The 22,240-nt window shown below is 50.8% G+C and overlaps 1 protein-coding gene and 1 long non-coding RNA gene across 8 annotated transcripts in view; one reads left to right on the top strand and one right to left on the bottom strand.

The window, feature by feature from the left end:
* The window catches only part of BICRA (BRD4 interacting chromatin remodeling complex associated protein), a 77,741-nt gene that overhangs the window by 38,806 nt on the left and 16,695 nt on the right, over positions 1-22,240 (bottom strand). The window contains exon 2 of one of the 7 annotated variants that reach the window (XM_084961306.1): positions 20,659-20,770. The exons of the other annotated variants lie outside the window; for them this stretch is intronic. The gene's annotated coding sequence lies outside the window, so the exon portion shown is untranslated. The remainder of the gene's footprint in view (positions 1-20,658; positions 20,771-22,240) is intronic. 7 annotated transcript variants of the gene reach the window in all.
* Positions 10,692-18,296, top strand: LOC146402403 (uncharacterized). The gene is made up of 2 exons (XR_014806631.1): positions 10,692-14,084; positions 15,073-18,296. It is a non-coding gene; the product is annotated as an uncharacterized LOC146402403 (long non-coding RNA).

The raw sequence follows: 22,240 nt of genomic DNA, 5'->3' as shown, positions 1-22,240 counted from the left end.
AAAAAAAAAAAAAAACAACCCCCCCCAATCGATTCTTATTACTCATGGTGGTTCTGTCTACAAAGTGGCCACAAGCACTGAATTAGGGAATAATGAACTATTGCCCCCGGGGGAAACACAGGTTCTTCTGAGCCTCTGGTCCCAACGTTTTCATCAACCGATCAATACATAACTTTGTTTTCCGTGTGTTTCTGTTTAAAGACACCTTATCGAATATATACTGCTGATTCGTTCACATTGCACGCACAACCACCAGCGCTGTAACTCGGATCTGAACGAAGCTCAAGAAAGACACGTGTTTTCTACACAAGGCACCTCATAGCCCAGTCGCGCTTAGGACACTAGCCGGCACTTCAGCACTACGCTTGGTGGCATCTTAAGAAGCTAAGTCACCTACAAAGAAGCCCCTAAATGTGAAAACGGTGGCACTAAAGAGATCAGGAAAAAGATGCTTGTTTATAGTGTGAGACGTGAAACACGACGGCAGAGCATGGCCTGGGTCGAGCTCAGCTGGGAGCAGGCACACAGGGCAACCCTGATTCTTCACTTGCTCTGCACGTGTCCGGAGACACTGGGAAAGTGCCACAAGTGCTGATGGGGGTGGGGGTGGGGTGTTACGAAGACATTTTAGCAAATTCAGCTGAATTTGCAAATTCAGCACGTGGGAATGGCGACCGACCGTATCGGGAACTCTCAATCAAGATTATGACACATTTATTTACCTTTGGCCTGGAGATTTCACTTATGGGCCTGATCCTACAGGCGCAACCTGATGGATCCAAACTTACACATGTAGGAGGTCTTATGGCCAAGCATGTGCATTACAGTGAGATTAGCAGAAGCAATGCATTGGCCGCCAGGAGAAAACAGGTTACACAGATTACAGTCCATCTAAACAGGAACACTATGCAACGACAAACAAGAATGAAGAACCCAGATGGCCAGCGAGCCTGTGAAGAGATGCTCAACCTCACCAGCCAGCAGGAAAATGACAATCAAAATCATGAGAGAACACTTCACCCAGCAGGATGGCAACAATGCAAAAAAACAGACGGGGAGTGGGAGTGCCCGTAGTGGTGCAGCGGAAACAAACGCGATTAGTATCCAGGAGGATTTGGGTTTGATCCCTGGCCTCACTTGGTGGGTTAAGGATCCAGCATTGCCGTGAGCTGTGGTGTAGGTCACAGACAAGGCTTGGATCCGGCGTGGCTGTGGCTGTGGTGGCTCAGGTTGCCATATGGGCGCAGGTTCCATCTCTGGCCCAGGAACTTGCACGTGCCACAGGTATGGCCCCCCCAAAAGAAGTTCTGGAACTAGGCTAGGTATTATACATGATATAATGTTGAATATATAACCTAAGAATATATTCGAAAGTATTGAATTGTATGTATACTTTTTTTTTTTTTTTGGCCTGTGGACGCTCACGGGCGAGGGATTGAAGCCTTGCCACAGCAGTGACCTGGGCTGCTTCAGTGACAGTGCCAGAGCCTTGACCCACTGCACCACAAGGAAACCTGAACGGTACTCTTTAGATGGGAGAATTTCATAATGTGTGAATTACATGTCAATAATGTTATTTTTTAAAAAAAGATCAAGGATGTTCTTCATATACTGATTCAGAAAGACCTCGAAGACGATTGCTCCGTGGGGTAAAATGCAGAACAATGTGTAGAAAACATTACTATCTGCTTAAAAAGAGGATGAAGGAGCTATATCCTAGTAAATCAACTATACATCTGTTTAAAAAAAGTACATGTGTATATATATATCCTAAATGCCTTTCCATATCTATAGAACTTCCAGAAGGACTTCTATGTCACTAAACCCACTGATTAACTAGCAGAGGAACCTGGCAGATGGGGACAAAGATGGGAGAGAGACATTCGGCTGCCAATTTTTCAAAAGGACTTTTGGGTTTTCGGCCCATGTCCTAACCATTTCAAAAAGCAAACCTGCACAAACTTGTTGAAAAAAAATTAGAATACGGTTTCTGCCATCACTCGTCAGGTAAACTGTTCCTTGCAGCCTAACGCACGCAAACTGAAAAGCTACTCAGTGGTCAGGGGAGGCCCCGCTGAATCCGGATCTCGTGGACACCAAGTCCAGACCGCTTTTCTGCCTCATTGCCAGTGGCCACGAAAGCTCTGGAAGCTGGGCATCTCGTGGCATGACTTCCCTTTTCTCTACCTTCCCCGGTGGAAACACTTTTCTTCCCGGACTCAGCAGGGGCCTTCCTGATGGCAGCCCCAGTTTCTGCCCACACCGCCTTTCCCCAAGGTCTGAAAAGAGATTCCGGGGTTCCCTGGTGGCCTAGTGGTTAAGGATCTGGTGTTGTCACTGCTGCGGCTCACGTTTGATCTCTGGCCTGGAGAACCTCTCCATGCTGTGGGCGTGGCCAAAAAGAAGTACATTTTTTTCTTTTTTTTCATTTATAATGATTTTTATTTTTTCCATGATAGCTGGTTTGCAGTGTTCTGTCAATTTCCTACTGTACAGCATGGTGACCCAGTCACACATACATGTATGCATTCTTTTTTCTCACATTGTCCTGCTCCATCCTAAGTGACTAGACATAGTTCCCAGGGCTACACAGCAGGATCTCATTGCTTATCCATTCCAATGGCAAGAGTCTGCATCTATTAACCCCAAGCTCCCAGCCCACACCACTCCCTCCCTCTCAGCCACAATAATAAGTAAATTTAAAAAAACAGAGACTCCAAGTTTACATCTGACTTTGAATCCTTAAACCATCTTGGGGTCTGTAGCGTAAGGTAGGGATCCAATTGCATCTCTGCCCAAATGAATGACAACTGTTGGTCCCCTTCTCTGTTTATAAAATCTCTCCTTTCCCCATCAACGTGACCAGTGGCCACTCTGGCCTCATCTCGGATATCCCTGTGTGCCTGGCTCTCTGTTCTCTCCCCCTGATTGACAGAATATCAATTCTTATTTATTCTCTAATCCAAGATACACAACACAGATATTCAGCTGGACAGGTGATCAATAAATATATGGAGTGACACTGGGCAGCCGGTGACACACGGTCCAGGCAGCAAGGTACCAGGACGCGCCTTTGCCTGACAATACATTCTTCAGGACCGTGACACAGACACACTATCAACTTCTACCTACCCCATCCTTCACATAAAAGGACATGCAAAGAAACCAAGAGATTAAAAGTAATAATCTACAGACACAACAGGTCACACATGGTGTGGTTCCAACTACAGGAAAAGTCCGGAAGAGAGAACTCCATAAGGACAGAAAGCAAATCAGGGGCTGCCAGGGGCTGGGGGAAGGAGAAAAGAGCAGAAACTGCCCCATGGGTTTCCTTCTGGGCAAATGCAATTATCCTAGAGCGGTGGGCGGGCAGAAAACTAGACAGGAGTGGTGGCTGCATGACGTTATCTGGGTACTAAAACCGACTGGATTGGACACTTGAAAAGAGAGAATTTTTTTGATTTACAATGTTGTGTTGCTTTCAAGTGTAGAGCAAAGTGATTCGGTTATATATATTTTCTTTTTCAGATTCCTTTCCCCTCTAAGTTATCACCAAATATTGAGTAGAGTGCCCTGAGCTATAAGGTGGGTCCTTATTGTTTATGTTTCATACATAGTAGCGGGTATACTCCTAATTTATCCTGCCACCTTCCCCGAAATGAGAACCTCAGACAAAGAAAACAAAGTTAATGTAGGCAGAAAATAAATAGAAAGATGATGGTTCTGGAGTTCCCACTGCAGCTCAGCAGTAACAAAGCCAACTAGTATCCATGAGGACACGGGTTGATCCCTGGCCTTGTTCACTGGGTGAAGGATCTGGCGTTGCTGTGAGCTGTGGTGCAGGTTGCAGATGCGGCTCGGATCCCGCGTTGCTGTGTGTGGCTCTGGCGTAGGCCGGTGGCTACAGCTCCGATTTGATCCCTAGCCTGGGAACCTCCATATGCCTCAGGTGTGGCCCTAAAAAGACAAAAAAAAAAAAAAAAAAAAAAAAAAGATGATGGTTCTGTTTCTGTTATAAGCTCTTTCTAAACCACATTAAAAAGTTAACATCAGTGATGGTAAGAAGGTGATTGGAGCTTTAATTATCAAGAATAGCATTCAAAATAGAGATTTGTTTTTATCATTTGTAATGGTTACTGATATAGAATGCTATTTAAAATGATTTTTTCAATCTTCCTCATCTGTTTTACTTTTTTTTTTTGTCTTTTTTTTGCTATTTCTTGGGCCGCTCCCGCGGCATATGGAGGTTCCCAGGCTAAGGGTCTAATCGGAGCTGTAGCCACCGGCCTACGCCAGAGCCACAGCAACGCGGGATCCGAGCCGGTCTGTAACCTACACCACAGCTCACGGCAACACCGGATCGTTAACCCACTGAGCAAGGCCAGGGATTGAACCTGCAATCTCATGGATCCTAGTCAGATTCGTTAACCACTGCGCCATGACGGGAACTCCCCCTCATCTGTTTTAAATTTACATCTGCATGTATTTTTGTGTGTGTGTGTGTCTTTTTAGGGCCGCACCTTCGGCACATGGAGGTTCCCAGGCTAGGGCTCTAATCAGAGCTACAGCTGCCGGCCTACACCACAGCCACAGCCAGGCCGGATCCGAGCCGCGTCTGCGACCTACACCACAACTCAGGGCAGGGGCGGATCCTTAACCCACTGAGCAGGGCCAGGAATGGAACCCAAAACCTCGTGGTTCCTAGTTGGGTTCGTTTCCGCTGTACCACGACGGGAACTCCCTGCATGTATTTTTTATAATGTACCAAAGAGGAGTCATATATGTATATGGTTTATAACCAACAGGTGATGGTTAAAAGCCTGGACTTTGGAACCTGACCAAATGCCACCTTTGCCACTTAGTTGTTGTGTGAACACAGTCACTTCAGCCTCCTTGTGCCTCAGTTGCTTTTTCTGAAAAATGGGCTTAAAAGTAGACCCACCTCACAGGGCTGTGAGGACTGAGATGAATGGATGCATGTAAATATACCTGCATTAGGCCCGTGCTTACCATTTTTACGGCCAGGAGTGAAAAATCAAAAGTGTTGTGGTCTCAGCCAGGCAGTCAAGGTCAACAGCAACTGGAATAAGTCCAGTTGACCACAGGTACCTTTGATAGGACATGATGGGAAGGACACTCCACCTCCGTGAGCTTCCTCCTCAACCCCTAAGCCCTTGTCTGATCACAAGACAAACATGAGGGGAATCCCAAGCGAGGCCTCGTGCTCCAAAACACCTGAGCAGTACTCCCGGAAACGGTCAAGGTCATCAAAAGAAGGACAGGCTGAGAAACTGTCACAGCCAAGAGGAGCCTAAGGAGACATGACGACTCAATGTAACGTGGTGTCCTGGTGGAATTCCAGAACAGAAAAGGGACCACAGGGGCAAATGAAAGAAATCCGAGTCAATTCTGCAGTTGGGGCGACAGTAAGGGTTGGTTTCTTGGCTGTAACAAACATCGACTAAGCCCTGTCCCCCTGATTCTGCCCTGATTCTCCTCCAACTCATCCCCACACGGCAGCCAGAGGGATCTTGTTAGAACGAATCCGCTCACATCCCTCCTCTGCCCAGACCCTTCTAGGGCCTCTGCCTCGCTCAGAGTCCAGGTTGCTACTGTGACCACCAGGGACTGCACCATCTGTCCTCGTCTCCCATCCTCCCTCCCCGCTTCACTCCCCACCAGCCATGCCAGCCTCGTCCATATGCCTCCCCTGCACCACGCACACGCCTGCCTCAGGGCCTTTGCAACAGATCAGTGAGGCTCAATCTCTTTCCGACCACAGTGGCAGTCTCCACCCTCCTCCCTCTCTGGCTTTGCTTTTCTTCAAAGCTCTGATAACCATCTCACAGGCCGGTGACTGGGATTTATCTTATCTACAGGCCTGACTGTAGATAAGGTGGGTGGGGTTAGGCCCTGGCTGGCCTGTTTCGCTCTGTGTAAACATGGACTGAATGACCAAGGAGGCTCTCAGGCCAGAGCTGGTGATGAGCAGAGCAGGCGCCTGACCAGTTTGGGGGAGGGACAGATCCACGGTCCCCTGGGGTAGGGCTCAGAATGGGGGACTGGCCGCTGTGATGGAGAGTGAGGCCCAGGGACCCAGAGGGAACCTGTCAGCGGCAGATAGCAGAGGAGGTGAAAGGTCATGGGGTGGGGAAGGGGGAGCCTGGGCCTCGGGGCGCAGAAACCGGATCAGAGAAGGGGAAGTGAGCAGAGGAGCTGATGGAGCCAAGGCCACAAAGGGTAGTTCGGAGAAAGAAGGGGGGAGAAGGAGAAGGTGGACACAGTGGGGGATGTTGCACAGGACGTATCCACCCACCCCCGCCCTGCACACAAACCCAGGAGGCAAATTAATCCAGTCTACACCAGAGGTTCTTACCCACCAAACACCTGGAACCATCCCAATACCGAAGACAAGAAAAACTTGCACACATCCAGGCAAGTGTGCAAGATGCCCCCTAGGGGGCAACACTGCCCCATGAACCCTGTCAAGCCCAACAGGACACCCTCCACAGGGGGCAGGACCCCCAGGTCGCCTCTGGGACACGGTGGCAGTGGCTGGTTCACGGGTGCTGTGGAAGAGAACACTTCTAAACCCCCAGAGCAGGAGTTAAAGAACCAAAGCCAGCAGCAGGCACTGTCCTAATGGCTTTTAATCCTCACCCAGGAAGGAAGATTCTAGAATACCCCCATCAAGAAGAGAGGGGAGCCTACAGATAATTTCTACCTGGCAGCCTATGGAGCCTGGGGCTACTCTACCTAATTCCACCCTTAAGAATAATGGGGCAGGGAGTTCCTGTGGCAGCTCAGTGGGTTAAGAACCCGACTGGTATCCATGAGGATGTGGGTTCAATCCCTGGCCTCACTCAGTGGGTTAAAGGATCTGGCATTGCCGTGAGCTGTGCTGTAGGTCGCAGATGCAGCTCGGATCTGGCGTTACTGTGCCTGCAGCGTAGGCTGGCAACTGTAGCTCCAATTTGACCCCTAGCCTGGGAACTTCCATATGCCACAGGTGTAGCTCTCAAAAGGCAAAAAAAAAAAAAAAAAAAAAAAAAAAAAGAATAACAGGGCAGATGTGGACCAAAAAAACACATTCTGGAATGCTCACAGTGCCCCTGAACCAGAAACAACCCAGACACCCATCAAGAGAAGAATGTATGAATCTACTATGGCCTGACCACATAATGGAATATTACATGGCAATGAAAAAGGAACAAACTACTGGTACACACAACATGGAAGCATCTCAAAAACATTATGCTGAGTAAAAGGAAACATCTCCATATAGTTTCATATGTAAAGTACACACTCATTCTAACTATGGAGTCAGGATGGTTGTTCCCTGGAGGACAGAGGGGTATATGGAGGGGCCAGAAAGGATTGGGGCATCTTTGGGGAGGGGTTCATGTTCTGCTTTTTTAATCTGGGGGATGGTTACATGGGTGTGTCCAACCTGTGAAAGTTCATCCAACTGGACATTTACGATGTGTGCTCTTTATGTTGTAATGGGGGAGGAAATTGGGGGAACAAAAAAAAAATTGAGGGCACAGAAAGTTCCCCCAAAAAGAATAATAAAAAAGAATAATTGGGAGTTCCCATCTTGGCTCAGTGGTTAATGAATCTGACTAGGAACCATGAGGTTGCAGGTTCGATCCCTGGCCTTGCTCAGTGGGTTAAGGATCTGGCGTTGCCGTGAGCTGTGGTGCAGGTCGCAGATGCGGCTCGGATCTGGCATTGCTGTGGCTGTGGTGTAGGCCGGTGGCTACAGGTCAGATTCGAGCCCTAGCCTGGGAACCTCCATATGCCAAGGGAGCAGCCCAAGAAATGGCAAAAAGACAAAAACAAAAACAAAAAAGAATAACTGTCATCCTTATCTACTACTGGTAGGATGGAACATACTGTGAGCACACAGGGAACAGCTTAGCAGCTCCTCAAAGGGTAAACACAGAAATAGGACTCGGCAATTCCGCTCTTGGGGAGGTTACCCTGGAAAAATGAAAGCATGTGTGCACATACAAACATGTACACAAATGTTCACACCAGCATTAGTCACAACAGCCAAAAGGTGAGAACAATCCAAACACCCACCAACTGATGAACAGAGAAACAAAATGTGGTCTATCCACACGGTGGAATATTATTCAGCCATAAAAAAGGAACGAAGCACTGACATTTTAATCCATCTACAAGGTGGATGAACCCAGAAAACAGAGCGCCAAGTGAAAAAAGACCACATGTTATACAATTGTGTGTATAGGAAATGTCCAGGACAGACAACTCCATAGAGGCCAAAGGGCCAAGGACAGACAAATGCATAGAGGCCACTGTGGATGCCAAGGGCTGGGATGGATGCAAAGAATGGGGGGAGAGTGATGGCTCAGGGCACAGGGTTTATTTTGGGGGTGATGAAAATGTTCTCAAGTTGATGAAGGTGATGGTTCCACATCTCTGAGAATGTGTCTACACCACAGAGCTGCATTTTCAGCAGGTGAACTGCATGGCATGAGAACTGAGGCGCAGCAAAGCTGTTTAAAAAAACACAACTGTTTATCATACGCCACATATCATTAGTTTTCTACTTCTCAGTATGAACTTTATTTCACATTGAAAAAAAAGAGAGAGAAGAAGCAAATATGTACTGAATACACCCACACTTGATTATCCGCATTTTACAGAATGAAAACCAAGGAAACACCCCCCCATCCCTGCCCGGGGAGATGGAGCAGGTCTGCGTAGAAGCAGGGCTTCTGTTTGCTCAGCGGCTGGGTCCTCCCCAGCCCCTGCTTGGTTCTGGGAGGCAGAAGGAGGAGAAACCGGTGTGTGTGTGGGGGGGCCAGGACAGACCCTCCAGCCCTCTGCCCTGCACTCTGCTCCAGCAAAGGCGAAGTCGTTCCTTTGTTCAAAATTACTAAATCTTTCCTGAACCCGCACTATGCCTGAATTTCTTCAGCAGCCTCCTCACCAGTCTCCCCGCCAATCCCCAGCCCAGGGATCTGGTTTCAACTTCCCATCCCTCCTCGGAGAAGAAGTCCTGCTCAGAGTCAAAGCCAAGTCTTCAGTGTGGCTCCCCAGCCCCCCAAGATCTGGCCCTGTTCCCACCGCCCTCGTCCCCTGCCCGCCTTCATTCACTTGGTGACATGGGCCTCCTCCCTCTTCTTCAAACATACCAGGCTCGGTCCTGCCTCAGGGCCTCTGCACTGGCTATTCCCTCTGCCTGGAAGGCTCTTCCCCCAGTACTCCTACATGACCTATCCTCTCAGCAACCTCGGCTCTCTATGCAAATGTCACCTCTGCAGTGACCTCACCTGCCCTGACCACTGTGTTTGAAAGTACAGCCCCAACCTCCGGCACCCAGATTTCCTCCTCCTCCTGCTTTATCTTTGTAAGGAACACTCACTGACGTCGGACATAGTCAATGTTTTACTGACTTTCTAGTTTATTGTCTGTCTGAACAAGACTCTTGGGAAATATTTGCTAAACATTGGGTAACCACGTACAACTGTGCAGGTTGTACACTGCACAACCTGGGCCGGGGAGGGGGGGCATTCCCATCTTAGGACACTATAGATTTGTGGATATAGGTGATGACAATTTTCTAACAGATGACAGAAAGGGTCATAAGAAAGGAGTGTCTGCTTTTAGTTCCACATAGGCTCTCAGTGGCCACGGTTAAATGAGCAGCAAACCACTTCTTAGACGCACCCTGACTGCCCAGGTTCGGATCCCATTCTGATCCTAAGCACCTGTGTGACCTTGGCCAAGTCACTTCTCTCTGCGCCTTGGTTTCCACTTCTTTTTTTTTTTTTTTTTTTTGTCTTTTTAAGGCTGGACCCTCAGCACATGAAAGTTCCCAGGCCAGGGTTCCAACTAGAGCTGCAGCTGCTGGCCTACACCACAGCCACAACAACGGCAGATCCTTTAACCCACTGAGCGAGGCCGGGGATTGAACCCATAACCTCATGCATCTTAGTCGGGTTCATTACCACCAGGCCACAGTGGGAACACCCTTGGTTTCCACTTCTGACAGGAACCATGACACCTGCACAGGGTGCCTGGGCTGTCCTGGAGGAGTATCCACTACTATCGGGAGTAGCTACTGTTCCCAATTCCCCAGGCTCGGGCTTCAAAAAAACCAAACTTGGGAGAAAAAACCATTCCTAAGCGTGATGCACTTCAGGCTGGTGTGTGTTGGGCCGCCCCTCGGCTTTGGGTTCGGAGCATCCCTGAGATCCGGGGGACACTTCCAGCAGGGGCCCAGCCCTGCCCGCTCTCCTCGAGGACCCAGCCTCTGAGTCCCTCCCTCCCCCGGGGACAGCGGAAGATGCTGGTGTCCACAGAGGAGGCCAGAGGCCCAGTCTGGGGGCGCTATCTCCCTGTGCGCACTCCCCGCCCACAGCACACCCACCTGGCCAGGTCCCCAAACACCTCCGGAGGGAGCTTGATCTCTTGAATTTTGCTCTTGTCCTCAGCTCTCAAAATGTGTCACTCTTGTCAGTGGCGCAGGAATGAATGTCCCAAGGGCAAAAGGAAAAGCAAATCGATTGGGAGGAAAGACGCCCAAACGTTAATAAGGCCGCTCTACCCAGGACACAGAATGACACGTCCCTTTCGTGTTCTCAGCGGTTCTGGAACTTCGTATATTCCAATTTCATCCCCCTCCTAGCCCCTTTTAACTCTTTTGTTCCTTCAACTGATTTTTTTTTTTTTTCTTTTGGCTGCACTTGTAGCAATGCAGAAGTTTCCAGGCCAGGGATCAAACCTGTGCCAGAACAGTGACAATGCCAAGTCCTTAGCTGCTAGGCCACCAGGGAACTCTCCTTCTAATATCTTGTGTTACTTTTTTCGTGTTGAGCGACTGTGTTTTCCTTTAACTTTTCCTTCCCATCACACGCTCCCCAGATGCAGAGAAGTGCCGGGGGCTGTCACAGAGAACAGGCCGGACCGGAAGGAGGTGACAGCCCCCCAGAGGGCCCCTTTGAAGTGAGAACCTCAGCTGGTCAAAGCGCAGGGTCTAAACATTCGCCAGGATGTGTAGCCCAAATCCTCAAATCTCACTGAGCGGAAACAGCACTCAGAGCCCAGCAAAGGGACAGTGACAGGATGGCCTGGACCCTTCGAAGAGGCCAATGTCACTCACCACAAAGGAAGGCTGAGGAACACTCCAGACGGAAGGAAATGAAAGAGACGGGACAGCGATGGGTCCCAGATGGGGGCGGGGCGGGGGGATCTGGTTAAAGAGAACAACGGGCAAAAACGGGACCCAAAGAGCGGACTGCACAACACGGCTGGCTCGGCGGCCCGCGAGGTGCGTTTGGCAACTGCCCTGGGGTTATGCAAAGGAAGAGCCTTCTTCCAAAACACATGCCAAGGTGTCCAGGGCCAAAGAAGCACAGGGAATGTGGTTCCCACTTTCCACGGCTTTCGGGACAAAACGAACAAGAGTGTGTGTGTAGAGTTTGGGTATAACTGGGCCACTCTCTAGAACTGGCTCATTTTCCAGATGAAGAAACTGAGGCTCCCACACAGAAGACTTTATTTGCTCAGGTGGCCCGTAAAAAAGAGAAATAGAACAACAACAACAAAAGGAAATGGGGTAAAAGATTAAAAGTCGGTGAGTCTGGACATAGGTTTCTCGACATTCTTTTTGCCACTTTTCTTAGAAATTTGACATTTTCGTCAAAATGAGAAGTTCGGCTGGCTCTGGGCCAAGCTCCCTGGATTTGCCCCTAGCTTTGCCCCCCCTTGGCTGTGCAACCTGGAGCGAGTTACTTTCCCTCTCTGTGCCTCGGTTTCTATGAGCAGGAAAGAAACACTGGAATAAGAATAACCGCGTCCCGGGCCAGGGGTGATCTGCCTGCACACGCTTGTGGCCTCACATTGCACAGCCGACCTGGGTTCCGAAGGCACTTAAATACTCTCATCATTGTCCCTGCTTCCAGGGCTGTTTCAGGATCTACGAGCCTAAAACATCAAATGCTCAGTCGATGCTGTTAGCATCACCGTGAGCAACCCAAAACCGTGAAATTGTGAAAATGTATGCCGCGTCTTTCTAGTTTTTACAAAGCAAAGAACATGGGTTCTCCCTCAACCTGTGTGTCCAGGGCCATCTAGCAGGGGGCTGCTCCCAGTTTCTTTAGAACAGGAAAATGATTGAAAATTGACTGTGGGGATGGTTGTCCAAATCTGGGGGTACAGGAAGAACCCTTGGATGGTGCTATACACGGGGGAACTGCATGGTAATCACGTCTCATAAAACCATTTAAAGAAGAGCATCAGAGGAGGCCTAAGGAGGGAGCAAGGAGGCCAGGGTGCCTGCAAAAGAGAGGAGGCGGCGTTGAGAGGTACCCGGGCTGGGATACAGGCTGGTGCGGAGATCACACAGCCTCACATTAGCTGGTGCCTCAGTTAGCTGCCCGCCACTTGGGAAAGCCAGCAGCATCTCTGCAAAGATCCCAGGGTGGCGCCTTTGCCAGCGTTACAGAATACACGGGCTGTGAACAACGGGAATCGACACCCACATTGGGAGAAAAAGTTCCCAACGCACCTGTCGGACAAAGGACATAGATGGCGAATGTACAAAGAAATCCTACGACTCAACAATAACACAAACGGCCCAACGCTCAACATCTTTAATCACAGGGAAATTGAAACGAAGACCAGAAGTGGCGGCCACGACACACCCACGGGAAAAGGAGAAAGACTGACAACCGAGAGCGGCGGTGAGGCCGTGGTGCAAGCGGCACTCTCAAGGCCTGGCAGGGAAATGCTAAGCGTCACAGGCGAACAACCGCACTGCCATTTGCAATAAAGGTAAACACACCCCTCCCTGACCCAGCCGCGCGGCACCTACGGATTTGCCCAAGAGAAGTAATGGCACGTGTTCACCCAAAGATCAGGACACAAGGGCTCACAGTCGCTTGAGTGGCCCAAAGGTCCGCCAGCAGGTGAGTGGACAGGCAAACCGTGACGGGTCTGCTCGGCAACCAAGAGCAACAAACCACTGAGATGCGCGACGGAGACGAACCTCAAAATCACTGTGCTGGAGTCCCCGCTGCGGCTCAGCGGTTAACGAATCTGACTAGCATCCATGAGGACGCAGGTTCGATCCCCGCCTTCACTCGGCGGGTTAAGGAGCTGGTGTTGCTGTGAGCTGTGGTGTAGGTCGCAGACACAGCTCGGATCTGGTGTTGCTGTGCCTGTGGTGTAGGCCGGCAGCTGCAGCTACGATGTGACCCTTAGCCTGGGAACCTCCATATGCCTGGTGTGCAGCCCTAAAAAGCAAAAAAAAAAAAAAAAGGTGTGTGAGTGAGTGTGTATATGAGAGAGAGCAAAAGAGATGCTTACACATGTGCAGAAGGTTTATTTGGAAAGAAGCCCCCAAACTGAAACCATTTACCTCTAGGAAGAGGACGTGGCTACAGACTGCTGGGGGTTGGGGGAGGAAGAAAGACTTCATTAGAAATCTTTGATATTTGAGTTTGATACTGGGGCATGTTGTTCCCTATTTTTTTTAATAAATTGTTTTTTGGCCAGGCCCGGCATATGGAAGTTCCCAGGCCAGGGACTGAACCTGAACCTGCTCGAACCCGAGCCGCAGCAGTGCCAATGCTAGATCCCGATGCAAGGTGACTCCCCCAAAACAATTTTTTTAGGCTTCAAAGAAAAGTTGTTTCCTAAGTGTGGCCCTGTCCCCACATACCTCCCCTGGGGCTGGATTAGAAGGATCGGGTGGTCCCCTTGGCTCCTTGGGGCAGGAGGGGGGCGGAGGGGGAGGCAGGCAGGGCTGGAAGCAGAAGGGCCCGTGGGACAGTCCGGGGCTCCCTGGAAATGACTTGCAGCCTCACACACGCTAGGCTGCGGCTCGGGGAGGGGAAGGCAACTTGGGGCGAGCAGGAGGAGGAGGAGGAGATCGGGAAAGAAGACCAAGAAGAGGGGGCCTGGGGCAGGGAGGGTGGCTTGAAAGGCTGTCTTCCACCTCCGACCAAGAAACAGCCCCCAAGCAGTTTGTTTTGTTTTTTGTTTTGTTTTTTTTGTCTTTTATCTTTTTAGGGCCACACCTGCGGCATATGGAGGTCCCCAGGCTAGGGGTCTAATAGGAGCTGCAGCCACCGGCCTACGCCACAGCCACAGCAACGCAGGATCCAAGCTGCGTCTGCAACCTACACCACAGCTCACAGCAACGCCGGATCCTTAACCCACTGAGCAAGGCCAGGGATTGAACCCGCAACCTCATGGTTCCTAGTCGGATTCATTTCCACTGCGCCACAACAGGAACTCCACCACCAAATAGTTTTATTCATACATGACAAAACATGGAAACAACCCAGACATCCATCAATTGATGAACAGATAAAGAAAATGTGGTACCTTCCTACAGTGGAATATTACTCAGCCATACAAAGGAATGAGGCCCTGATCCACACGCTAATGTGGATGAATGTTGAAAACATTATATGAAGTGAAAGCGGCCAGACACAGAGGATCACACCTGGCATAATCCCATGTGTACGAATGTTCAGAAGAGCCAAGTCCACAGAGACAAAAAAGAGATTAATCAGAGTTCCCTTCGTGGCTCAGCAGTTAACGAATCTGATTAGCATCCATGAGGACGCAGGTTCAATCCCTGGCCTTGCTCAGTGGGTTAAGGATCCGGCATTACCGTGAGCTGTGGTGTAGGTTGCAGACGCAGCTCAGATCCTGAGTTGCTGTGGCTGTGGTGCAGGCCTGCAGCTGCAGCTCCAATTAGACCCCTAGCCTAGGAATCTCCATATGCCGTGGGTAGCCCTAAAATAGCAATAATAATAATAATAATAATGATAATAATAATAAATTAATAGTTACCAGGGGCTGGCGGGGAAACAGGTACAAGGGTTTCCGTTTGGGTGATGAAATTGTTCTGGAACTAGATTGTGGGGACGGTTGCACAACTTTGCGAATGTATTAAAAACCACCGAACTGTATGCTTTAAAAAGGAGAAACTAATCCATGCAAAAATCTCAATGTCTAAAAAGAAAATGAGGAGTTCCCTGGTAGCTCAATGGGTTAAGGACCCGGCATTGTCACTGCTGTGGCTAGGGGCGGCGGCGGGGGGGGAGGAGAAAGAGAAGAATGAAGCTCTGATACATGGATGAGCCATGAAAACACGCTACATGAAAGCAGCCAGAGCCAGAGGGCCGCACAGGGTAGGATTTCATTTCTAGGGGAATATCCACCCTGAGCAAACCCTAAGACACAGCAGCAGGTCGGCGGTTGCCTGGGGTGGGAGGGAAGCAGGGATGAAAATGTTCCGCAACTAAGGTGTGGCGTCAGCGGCGGCAGCACAGCTCTGTCAATGTACTAAGCCCACTGAATTGCTGGTTTTAGATGGGGCAGTTTTACGCTATGTGGATTATATCTCAATAAAGCTGTTTAAAAACATCTCCCCTCAGCAAGGCTGCTGCCCCCAAACACAAGGGCACCATCCACACCCCTGCCTCCAGTCCCCGCTGCACTCATGGGCACCCTATGGGATCCAGGTGGACCCCAGGTCGCCTTCCTCTGCACCCACCGATGGCCCCGCATGGGGGCGCCACGTGAAGGATGAGTATGACGCTTCGGCCTCCCATTCCATCCACACACACACACACACACACACAGAGCAAATCAGGCCTGAGGGACTTCAGGGCGAGAATCAGAGGGACCCACTCCACCCCATGCCCACGCTTGGAGGGGCCTCCAGGGGTTCAGCTGGTTAAGAGGTGCGATTTAGGCCTGTTGTTTCAGCACAGGAGGAGCAAATGCCCGCAATTCTTTTATGAAATAATAACCTACAGACATTATGTGCTCACCCCAAGCCCTTCCTGAGGACCCCAGTGGAGTCCCGCTGGGCAGGGCAAAAACCAAACCAGACCAAAACATTTGCACTGATCCACTCAACAGATATTCCGTGAGCACCTACTAGGCGCTGGGAGACCCCTCGAGGAGCTAAATTCTCATGGAAGAAAGTTGCCATAAACAGTAAACCTGATGCCGGCTGCTTGTGACGACGGCTGGTCTGTGCTGGGCCTGGTCTGTGCAGGGCCGGGGGAGCTCATTCAGCAGGAAGAGGGGGCAAAGAAGGCCTCGCTTTGAAAAGAGGGCAGCCAGTCCAGGTGACACTGAGGCAGACCCTGGAATGAAGTGAGGAGGGAGCCACGCGAAGGTGGGGGGGGAAGCCTCCCAGGCTGAGGGAACAGCGAGTGCAAAGGCCCTGAGGCAGGAATGTGCCTGAGTGGCACTCAGAACAACCAGACCCTGGTGAGGTGAGTGGGGGCACGGGCGGTGAGTCGATTTTGTCCTGCGTGTTCTAACCTCCTGGTATTGCCTCAACGCCTCCGACAGGCTTGAGGAACTGGGCTTGGGATGCGAGGAGAACCGAGGTGGGACCTTCTCAGGAGGCCAGAAGTTGCCCCTATGGTTCAAATGTTCTCACATTTCCACCTGCATTTTCAGTTTTGTTTTGTTTCCAAATTGTGGGTTGGAAAACTTGAGCAGTGATAAATCGAGGAGAGTGAGTCTCAACCATCAGTGAAAGAAATAAAACTTTGTTTCAAGTGTGTGTCTATGTGCCTGTGTGTGTGTGTGTGTGCATGTGTCCCTCTGGGCTCCCGGTGTGAAATACTTCTCTCATCAGAGACTACAGATCCAAAAGTGGGGGTAACAGCTCATTCGGACGCCTGCTCCCGTTGAGCTGAGGCCTCCCACTCACTCCACCAGCCCTGTGGGCACCCACAAGTACGTACACACCCACGATGGTGAAGATGGTGGGGTGTTTGTTCCCCCCAACCATGTTCATGCCTCCTGGGCACGCTGCTGGACTACATCTCCCAGCATCCCCTGTAGCTGGGTGTGGCCACATAAGGTAGATGGAAGAGACATTCCCATTTTCCCAGCCTAGCTGGCAAAACATCCCTCTGCTCTCCATCTGCAGTGGCCTCCACAGACTTAGTGGAGGAAGGAAGAATCTGGGCCTCTCAGTAGGTTCACATGAGGCTGCCCCACCAGAAACACCCTCCCTGGTCTATTACATGAGCAAGAAAAATGCCCTTTTTTTTTTTTTTGGCCATGCCCATATCATGTGGAAGTTCCCAGGCCAGGGATCTAACCTGCACCACAGCAGTGACCCAAGCCACTGCAGTGACAATGCTGGATCTTTAACCCCACTGCGCCACAAGGGAACCCTAAGAAAAATACTTTTAAGCCACTTAATACACTGAAGCCACTGAGAATAAAGGGCTTATTTGTTACAGCAGCTAGAGTGACCCAGGTTAACCTAACCCCCAAATGAAGCCTGGTTAACTCAGCAGCCTGCTGAACGAAGAATATTTGCTGAAGTTCCAGAAAGAGAGGGGAGGAGAGGAAACAGACTTTGCCTGCCTCAGGGTACAACGAGTGTGACCAACTCAGAAGAGCCAACAGTGAAGCCTGAGGGCCACATATCCGGGGCCAGAGATTTAGTGTCCACGCAATGCATCCTGAGCCACATCAAGCTTGTATTTTGAAAAGAAACATAAGCAGCATGGCAAAGGCCCAACCTGGGTCTCCAGCCCAAGAAGACACCAATAACGAGAGCCCCCATTCATAAATCACCGTTACCCTTCCTGTAAACAGAGAGCCCGACTTTCACAACCCTGCACAGGGGGTACCACCAGCCCTGCCTTATGGATGAGGAAGGCTGAGGCCCGAGCCAACCCGACCACAGGAACTGCGGCCGGTGCGGCTCCCGGAGGCAGATGCCTAAAAGAGGTCAGTGAGGGCGAGGACGCTGCCCACCTCACCTACCACAGGGCCCAGCACATGGCAGGAATGCAGGAGATACGCTAAATGAACAAACAGCTGCTCTTCTCTTTTATAGATGAGGCAATGAGGCTCAGAGAGGGTGTGTCACCGACTCAAGGTTACCCAGCAAATGAGGGAACCACATGTCAGGTAAAGATCAGACCTCGCCAAGGACTCATGCCATCTCCTCTGCCAGTCTGTTCCCAGTGTCCCTCACACCCACCCAGGGCCTCATCACCCAGGTGTTAAGCCTCCGGGTCTTTTTTCTGGGCTTCCCAACTTCCCCTCCTCCCCACCCACCCCCAACATTCTCTCTCTCTGCTCGTTCACATCCTCATTCACTAAATATTCATCCATTCAGTGGTTAAGGACTGGGACATGTGCCGCGTGCCAGGCTCTGTTCTAGAAGCTGGAGAGACGGCTATGAACAAAACAAAGATTCCTGTTCACTTGGAGCTTACTTTTTTTTTTTTTTTTTTCGGCCGTGCCTGTGGCATAAGGAAGTTCCTGAGCCAGGGAGCAAACTTACAGCACAGCAGTGACCTGAGCCACAGTCGCAACAATGCCAGATCCTTAACTGCTGAGCCACCAGGGAACTCTAGAGCTTACATTTTTGTAGAGCTTATTCAGCCTTAGAGAGGAATGAAATTCTGATACCCGCTACACTATGCATGAATGCTGGAAACACGATGCTAGGTGAAATAATCCAGACACCAAAGGACAAAGGTGGTAGGATTCCACTTAAATCAGGTACATACAATAGGCCAATTTCTGGAAACAGAAAGTAGATTAAAAGTAACATGGGGGGGGGGGTGCTGCCGGGAGGGGAGAACAGGGAGTTACTGTTTCACGGGGACCGAGTTTGTTTGGAATGATGAAAAAGGTCTGGAAATGGGCAGAGGTGACAGTGGCGCAACGCTGTGAATGTACTCAGTGCCACTGAACTGCCCACTGAAAAACGGCGAAGATGGGAAATGTTACATTCTGCCTATTTTCCCACACACCCACACACCCACACCCACACCCACACACACACACACACACACTAACAGCTAACACGTCTGCGTCAGATGCATCGGGCATGGTTCTCAAAGCTTTATGTATGTTTGTCCGTTTGCTCCTCCAGAAACCCAGCAGGGGAGGCATGCCCTTCTAGACCAGCACTGCCCAGCAGAGAGAGGATGCAAGCTGCGGATGTCATTTAAATCTTCTAATGGAAAGAAGAGGCCAATTTACATATGTTAATTCTTTACTTTTACTATTTTTAAAATTTTTTTTCTTTTTTTTAGGTCCACACCCAAGGCATATGGAGGTTCTCAGGCTAGGGGTCTAATTGGAGGTACTGCTGCTGGCCTGCACCACAGCCACAGCAACGCCAGATCCAGGCCACGTCTGCAACCTACACTACAGCTTATGGCAATGCTGGATCCTTAACCCACTGAGCGAGGTCAGGGATGGAACTCACGACCTCATGCTTCCTATTCAGATTCATTTCCTCTGCGCCACAACAGAACTCCTACATATGTTAATTTTAAGACTAGATTTCATGAAATATAATATATACACATCTGATCATTTCAACGTGTAATTGATATAAAAACCTACTTTCCCCCCCTTCATTCTAAGTCTTTGAAATCCAGTTGTTGTTGGGTTTTTTGGTTTGTTGTGTTTTGTTTTAGGGCTGCACCTGCAGCACATGGATGTTCCCAGGCGAGGGGTCGAGTCAGCTGCCTGCCTACGCCGCAGTCATAGCAACTCGGGATCTGAGCGGCGGCTGCAACAACCGGAGTTCTCAAGGATAATAGTCAGGTTCGTTTCTGCTGAGCCGCAATGGGAACCCCTGAAATCCAGTGTGTTTTTTGATAGTCACGGCTCAAGAACCACAGGACAGTGCACTGGACAGCAGAGTTCGGGCAACCTAAGGACTCACGCTTTTTACTGAGTGACCGGGGCCACACAGCTGTGAAGTGACTCAGGTTTCAACAAGGTCCCTTTGGCTGCATGAAAGGAAGCGCCTGGGGTTGGGGGGGCTGGGATGGAGGGACCCCAGGAGGACTGAGATGGTCCAGGCGGGGCTGGACCCAGGTGGGGCAGTGGGGGTGGGAGACAGGCGGGATTCTGGAGATGCACTGGGGGCAGAGCTGGCAGGCTGCCCTACTGGATTGACAAAAGTGAACAGAAGCCCCTCCCAGCCCACCCGCCCCCAATTCCTCTCCACATCTTTTAGGGGGCCTGGCCCCTCTCTTGCTTCCCCGCAACACTGCATCCGGCCCCTGGAGGAGCACCCCACTTCTCCTGCCCTACTCGTCCCTCATCACCAGCCACAGCCCAACTCGGCAGACTCCAGACTCCCGGCTTTTGGAAAACAGGCTTCCAGAAGGTTCTCCGCCCACTCCTACCGCCCACAGGCGTCCTCGCCTTCGGAGCCTTGATGGGCTCCGACACGGCTGCTCATTCTGCATCGTCAGAACCTGAATAGTAAACACAATCCGACATCGCCAAACAGTACGTGCAACACGCACCCTAGGCTGTGGGAAGGCAGGAGACAGAATGTACATAAGCAGAGGTCCGTGAGCCTTTATTCAAAACCTTTGAGGGTTCCCGTTGTGGCTTAGTGGTAATGAACCCGACCAGTACATGAGGACGCAGGTTCGATCCCGGGCTTTGCTCAGTGGGTTAAGGATCTGGCATTGCTCTGAGCCATGGTGTAGGTCACAGACATGGCTCGGATCCCACAACATTGCTGTGGCTGTGGCTTCAGTGTAGGCTGGCAACTGCAGCTCTGATTGGACCCCTCACCTGGGAATTTCCGTATGCCACAGGTGCACCCTTAAAAAAAAAAAAAAAAAAAAAAAAAAAAGCCACCTTAAGAAGTTCCTGCCATGGCGCAATAGGATCCGCAGCATCTCTGCAGCACCAGGACGCAGGTTCAATCCCATGCCCAGCACAGTGGATTAAGGCTCTGGCGTTACCATAGCTGCAACACACATTGAAACTTCGACTCAGATCTGATCCCTGGCCCGGGAACTCCATATGCCACAGGGCAGCCAAACAAACAAACAAACAAAAAAACAACACAGAGGGAGAAAAAAAACCCTTGAGCAGAGATGTGATCAGATCAGTGCAGATTCTTTCAGACCAGCCAGGTGCCGGGATGCGCACAGTCTGGGACTGAACACCCACAACTGGCTCAGAGGCAGCACCTGTCATCCAAGCTAAAGCATCTGCAGCCAAACACATGAATAGTCACAGGAGCACAAAGACAGACCATAAACAGCCTGGGCTGGGTTGGGGCCTGATGCCTGGCGAGTCACCTGCCCACATACCAGCATCGATGGAGGTGGTGGGATCGAGCAGCGGACCTGGCTCACTGGCTGTTCTAAGAAGGGAAGACTCGGTGCTAAACCTGAGGCTCCCCCCGGGGGCCCAGAAGCAGGAGGCCCCTGAGCTTTGGTCGGACAGCCCTGGCTTCAAATCCCCACTCTGCAATTTTCTGACCCCAAGCGACAGACATCATTTCTCTGGAGTCTGTCCTGGTGGATTCAGAGGATCTGGCTGTTGCCTCCAAGCCTTACATGAATTAGCGACACCATCAGCAATAATAATGGTGGCGGCTGACTTTCCCGGAGCCTCACTCTGGTCCAGGAGGCCCTGAGCTCCATGCTGCCATCACCTCACTGACTACACCCTCATCACACTCCTGGGAACCAGCTTCCGCTTTTCTTTTTTTTTTTTTTTTTTTGGCCTTTTTTTTAGGTCACACCTGTGGCATAGAGAAGTTCCAGGCTAGGGGTCCAATCAGAGCTGTAGCCGCCGGCCTAGGCCAGAGCCACAGCCACGCTGAATCCGAGCCATGTCTGCAAATGGCACCACAGCTCACGGCAATGCCGGATCCTTAACCCACTGAGAGAGGCCAGGGATCGAACCCGCAACCTCATGGATCCTAGTTGGGTTTGTTTCTGCTGTGCCATGATGGGAGCTCCCTTCTGTTCCTGATCCTCTTTGAACAGAGGCCTGGGGCAGCTGGCCTGAGGAAGGAAGGGGCTGGGGCTCCAAGCCCAAGTTCGTCTGACACGGGTCCTACACAGGTCCAGAGCCTGGGTCAGGCCGACCCATTCCAGATGCTGATCCCGCCCAACCCGGGGACAACTCAGTCAAACAACAGCCTGTGTGCTGTTGGCTTCTTGAAGCATCCTCCCAGCGCCCCGGGAGGGAGGTCCTGCTATCTTGCTCAACTGTACCCGACATGTCCCAAGCGGATGGGGAACCCACACATGTGGCCCCCAGACCAATGCAGTCTGCCTCCTGGTCCAGCCAGCTCTCAGGCTGCCCGGGCGGTGCCACAGCTCCCTCGGCCACCCACAATAGCCTCTGGCCTCTCCTTTTTTGGTCCCTCTGAAAGCTTCGCCTTCCTCTGAGCTCAGAGGCTGCCCTGTGCTTCCAGGGC

Source organism: Sus scrofa, chromosome 6, assembly GCF_054392235.1.
Source record: "Sus scrofa isolate SSC_HxYL_T2T_F1_AM1 chromosome 6, Sscrofa_HxYL_maternal_Yorkshire_Landrace_v2.0, whole genome shotgun sequence".
NCBI lineage: Eukaryota > Metazoa > Chordata > Mammalia > Artiodactyla > Suidae > Sus > Sus scrofa.
The sequence above is the reverse complement of the archived record's forward strand: the minus strand, read 5'-3'. Positions and strand labels throughout refer to the sequence as shown.